The sequence below is a fragment of the Carya illinoinensis genome, chromosome 12, assembly GCF_018687715.1.
Source record: "Carya illinoinensis cultivar Pawnee chromosome 12, C.illinoinensisPawnee_v1, whole genome shotgun sequence".
Lineage (NCBI taxonomy): Eukaryota > Viridiplantae > Streptophyta > Magnoliopsida > Fagales > Juglandaceae > Carya > Carya illinoinensis.
The window spans coordinates 8,683,447-8,689,446 of NC_056763.1; positions in this window are offsets into that span (position 1 = coordinate 8,683,447).

The window sequence follows — 6,000 nt, forward strand, 5'->3', positions numbered from 1 at the left end:
CGATTGGTGGCGACTTGGGCATTGGAATTACATTCCTTGAATTGGAATGTGTTGCATCAAGCCTAATTCTTCTTATTGTCTCTTAGAATGATGAAAAATAACGATAAAAGTAATAAGATCATTGTAAGAAAATGTGGGAAAGAATTAAAGAACAGATTAAGCTCAAATCGTCGTTAAGAGATGGCAAATCACTTTCATGTTGTTTAAAACCATTCACTCAATATCGAAGCTAAAACCAAGGTGAGATGAGGGCCTTAGGGGTGTGTGACACTTATTGGGCATGAGCGATACCAAATGTATAGTGTATGTGTGCTACAAATGCAAGGATTAAAGGAAATATAGATTTCTTCAAGCCAATTTATCCAATGCTAGAAATGAGCTCGGAGGGTTATGGTGTGATGCATTTGATGAGATTTTCATTGGGAAAATGCTGTAAAATGCATGGATTGGTGGATGATTAAGTCCAATCGTCAAGGAAGTGCGCCTAGGTGAAGATAGGTGGTGACTTGGGCATTGGAATTACATTCCTTCAATTGGAATGTGTTGCATCAAGCCTAATTTTTCTAATTGTCTCTTAGAATGATGAAAAATAACGATAAAAGTAATAAGATCATTGTAAGAAAATGTGAGAAACAATTAAAGAACAGATTAAGCTCAAATCGTCGTTTACAGATGGCAAATCACTTTCATGTTGTTTAAAGCCATTAACTCAATATCGAAGCTAAAACCAAGGTGAGATGAGGGCCTTGGGGGTGTGACACTTATTGGGCATGAGCGATACCAAATGTATAGTGTATGTGTGCTACAAATGCAAGGATTAAGGGAAATATAGATTTCTTCAAGCCAATTTATCCAATGCTAGAATTGTGCTCGGAGGGTAATGGTGTGATGCATTTGATGAGATTTTCATTAAGAAAATGGTGTAAAATGCAGGGATTGGTGGATGATTAAGTCCAATGCTCAAGGAAGTGCACCTAGGTGAAGATAGGTGGTGACTTGGGCATTGGAATTACATTCCTTTAATTGGAATGTGTTGCATCAAGCCTAATTCTTCTAATTGTCTCTTAGAATGATGAAAAATAACGATAAAAGAAATAAGATCATTGTAAGAAAATGTGAGAAAGAATTAAAGAACACATTAAGCTCAAATCGTCGTTTAGCGATGGCAAATCACTTTCATGTTGTTTAAAGCCATTAACTCAATATCGAGGCTAAAACCAAGGTGAGATGAGGGCCTTAGGGGTGTGACACTTATTGGGCATGAGCGATACCAAATGTATAGTGTTTGTGTGCTACAAATGCAAGGATTAAGGGAAATATAGATTTCTTCAAGCCAATTTATCCAATGCTAGAATTGAGCTCGGAGGGTTATGGTGTGATGCATTTGATGAGATTTTCATTGAGAAAATGGTGTAAAATGCATGGATTGGTGGAGGATTAAGTCCAATGCTCAAGGAAGTGCGCCTAGGTGAAGATAGGTGGTGACTTGGGCATTGGAATTACATTCCTTCAATTGGAATGTGTTGCATCAAGCCTATTTCTTCTAATTGTCTCTTAGAATGACGAAAAATAACGAAAAAAGTAATAAGATCATTGTAAGAAAATGTTAGAAAGAATTAAAAAACAGATTATGGTCAAATCGTCATTTAGAGATGGCAAATCACTTTCATGTTGTTTAAAGCCATTAACTCATTATCGAAGCTAAAACCAAGGTGAGATGAGGGCCTTAGGGGTGTGTGACACTTCTTGGGCTTGAGTGATACCAAATGTATGGTCTATTTGTGCTACAAATGCAAGGATTAAAGGGAATTCAGATTTCTTCAAGCCAATTTGTCCAATGTTAGAATTGAGCTGGAAGGGTTATGCTATGACGCATTTGATGTGTTTTTCATTTAGCAAATGCTGCAAAATGCATGGGTTCGTGGATGATTAAGTGGAATGCTCATGGAAGTGCGCCTAGGTGGCGATTGGTGGCGACTTGGGCATTGGAATTACATTCCTTTAATTGGAATGTGTGCATGAAGCCTAATTCTTCTAATTGTCTCTTAGAATGATGAAAATTAACAATAAAAGAAATAAGATCATTGTAAGAAAATGTGAGAAAGAATTAAAGAACAGATTAAGCTCAAATCGTCGTTTAGAGATGGCAAATCACTTTCACGCTGTTTAAAGCTATTAACTCAATATCGAAGCTAAAACCAAGGTGAGATGATGGCCTTAGGGGTGTGTGACACCTATTGGGCATGAGCGATACCAAATGTATAGTGTATGTGTGCTACAAATGCAGGGATTAAGGGAAATATAGATTTCTTCAAGCCAATTTGTCCAATGCTAGAATTGAGCAGGAAGGGTGATGCTGTGATGCATTTGATGAGATTTTCATTTCGAAAATGGTGTAAAATGCATGGGTTGGTGGATGATTAAGTCCAATGCTCATGGAAGTGTGTCTAGGTGGCGATTGGTGGAGACTTGGGCATTGGAATTACATTCCTTTAATTGGAATGTGTTGCATCAAGCGTAATTCTTCTAATTGTCTCTTAGAATGATGAAAAATAACGATAAAAGAAATAAGATCATTGTAAGAAAATGTGAGAAAGAATTAAAGAACAGATTAAGCTCAAATCGTCATTTAGAGATGGCAAATCACTTTCTTGTTGTTTAAAGCCATTAACTCAATATCGAAGCTAAAACCAAGCTTAGATGAGGGCCTTAGGGGTGTGTGACACTTATTGGGCATGAGTGATACCAAATGTATAGTGTATGTGTGCTACAAATGCAAGGATTAAGGGAAATATAGATTTCTTCAAGCCAATTTATCCAATGCTAGAATTGAGCTCAGAGGGTTATGGTGTGATGCATTTGATGAGATTTTCATTGAGAAAATGGTGTAAAATGCATGCATTGGTGGATGATTAAGTTCAATGCTCAAGGAAGTGCGCCTACGTGAAGATAGGTGGTGACTTGGGCATTGGAATTACATTCCTTCAATTGGAATGTGTTGCATCAAGCCTAATTCTTCTAATTGTCTCTTAGAATGACGAAAAATAACGATAAAAGTAATAAGATCAGTGTAAGAAAATGTGAGAAAGAATTAAAGAACAGATTAAGCTCAAATCGTGTTTTTGAGATGGCAAATCACTTTCATGTTGTTTAAAGCCATTAACTCATTATTGAAGCTAAAACCAAGGTGAGATGAGGGCCTTAGGGGTGTGTGACACTTCTTGGGCTTGAGCGATACCAAATGTATGGTGTATGTGTGCTACAAATGCAAGGATTAAAGGGAATTCAGATTTCTTCAAGCCAATTTGTCCAATGCTAGAATTGAGCTGGAACGGTTATGCTGTGATGCATTTGATGAGATTTTCATTTAGAAAATGGTGTAAAATGCATGGGTTGGTGGATGATTAATTCCAATGCTCATGGAAGTGCGTCTAGGTGGCGATTGGTGGCGACTTGGGAATTGGAATTACATTCCTTTAATTGGAATGTGTTGCATCAAGCCTAATTCTTCTAATTGTCTCTTAGAATGATGAAAAATAACGATAAAAGAAATAAGATCATTGTAAGAAAATGTGAGAAAGAATTAAAGAACAGATTAAGCTCAAATCGTCGTTTAGCAATGGCAAATCACTTTCATGCTGTTTAAAGCCATTAACTCAATATCGAAGCTAAAACCAAGGTGAGATGAGGGCCTTAGGGGTGTGTGACACTTATTGGGCATGAGCGATACCAAATGTATAGTGTATGTGTGCTACAAATGCAAGGATTAAGGGAAATATAGATTTCTTCAAGCCAATTTATCCAATGCTAGAATTGAGCTCGGAGGGTTATGGTGTGATGCATTTGATGAGATTTTCATTGAGAAAATGGTGTAAAATGCATGGATTGGTGGATGATTAAGTCCAATGCTCAAGGAAGAGCGCCTAGGTGAAGATAGGTGGTGACTTGGGCATTGGAATTACATTCCTTCAATTGGAATGTACTGCATCAAGCCTAATTCTTCTAATTGTCTCTTAGAATGACGAGACAATTACGATAAAAGTAATAAGATCATTGTAAGAAAATGTGAGAAAGAATTAAAGAACAGATTAAGCTCAAATCGTCATTCAGAGATGGCAAATCACTTTCATGTTGTTTAAAGCCATTAACCATTATTGACGCTAAAACCAAGGTGAGATGAGGGCCTTAGGGGTGTGTGACACTTCTTGGGCTTGAGCGATACCAAAAGTATGGTGTATTTGTGCTACAAATGCAAGGATTAAAGGGAATTCAGATTTCTTCAAGCCAATTTATCCAATGCTAGAATTGAGCTCGGAGGGTTATGGTGTGATGCATTTGACGAGATTTTCATTGAGAAAATGGTGTAAAATGCATGGATTGGTGGATGATTAAGTCCAATGCTCAAGGAAGTGCGCCTAGGTGAAGATAGGTGGTGACTTGGGCATTGGAATTACATTCCTTCAATTGGAATGTACTGCATCAAGCCTAATTCTTCTAATTGTCTCTTAGAATGACGAGACAATTACGATAAAAGTAATAAGATCATTGTAAGAAAATGTGAGAAAGAATTAAAGAACAGATTAAGCTCAAATCGTCGTTGAGTGATGGCAAATCACTTTCATGTTGTTTAAAGCCATTAACTCAATATCGAAGCTAAAACCAAGGTGAGATGAGGGCCTTAGGGGTGTGTGACACTTATTGGGCATGAGCGATACCAACTGTATAGTCTATGTGTGCTACAAATGCAGGGATTAAGGGAAATATAGATTTCTTCAAGCCAATTTGTCCAATGCTAGAATTGAGCAGGAAGGGTGATGCTGTGATGCATTTGATGAGATTTTCATTTCGAAAATGGTGTAAAATGCTTGGGTTGGTGGATGATTAAGTCCAATGCTCATGGAATTGTGCCTAGGTGGCGATTGGTGGAGACTTGGGCATTGGATTACATTCCTTTAATTGGAATGTGTTGCATCAAGCGTAATTCTTCTAATTGTCTCTTAGAATGATGAAAAATAACGATAAAAGAAATAAGATCATTGTAAGAAAATGTGAGAAAGAATTAAAGAACAGATTAAGCTCAAATCGTCATTTAGAGATGGCAAATCACTTTCTTGTTGTTTAAAGCCATTAACTCAATATCGAAGCTAAAACCAAGCTGAGATGAGGGCCTTAGGGGTGTGTGACACTTATTGGGCATGAGCGATACCAAATGTATAGTGTATGTGTGCTACAAATGCAAGGATTAAGGGAAATATAGATTTCTTCAAGCCAATTTATCCAATGCTAGAATTGAGCTCGGAGGGTTATGGTGTGATGTATTTGATGAGATTTTCATTGAGAAAATGGTGTAAAATGCATGCATTGGTGGATGATTAAGTTCAATGCTCAAGGAAGTGCGCCTAGGTGAAGATAGGTGGTGACTTGGGCATTGGAATTACATTCCTTCAATTGGAATGTGTTGCATCAAGCCTAATTCTTCTAATTGTCACTTAGAATGACGAAAAATAACGATAAAAGTAATAAGATCAGTGTAAGAAAATGTGAGAAAGAATTAACGAACAGATTAAGCTCAAATCGTCTTTTAGAGATGGCAAATCACTTTCATGTTGTTTAAAGCCATTAACTCATTATTGAAGCTAAAACCAAGGTGAGATGAGGGCCTTAGGGGTGTGTGACACTTCTTGTGCTTGAGCGATACCAAATGTATGGTGTATGTGTGCTACAAATGCAAGGATTAAAGGGAATTCAGATTTCTTCAAGCCAATTTGTCCAATGCTAGAATTGAGCTGGAACGGTTATGCTGTGATGCATTTGATGAGATTTTCATTTAGGAAATGGTGTAAAATGCATGGGTTGGTGGATGATTAATTCCAATGCTCATGGAAGTGCGTCTAGGTGGCGATTGGTGGCGACTTGGGCATTGGAATTACATTCCTTTAATTGGAATGTGTTGCATCAAGCCTAATTCTTCTAATTGTCTCTTAGAATGATGAAAAATAA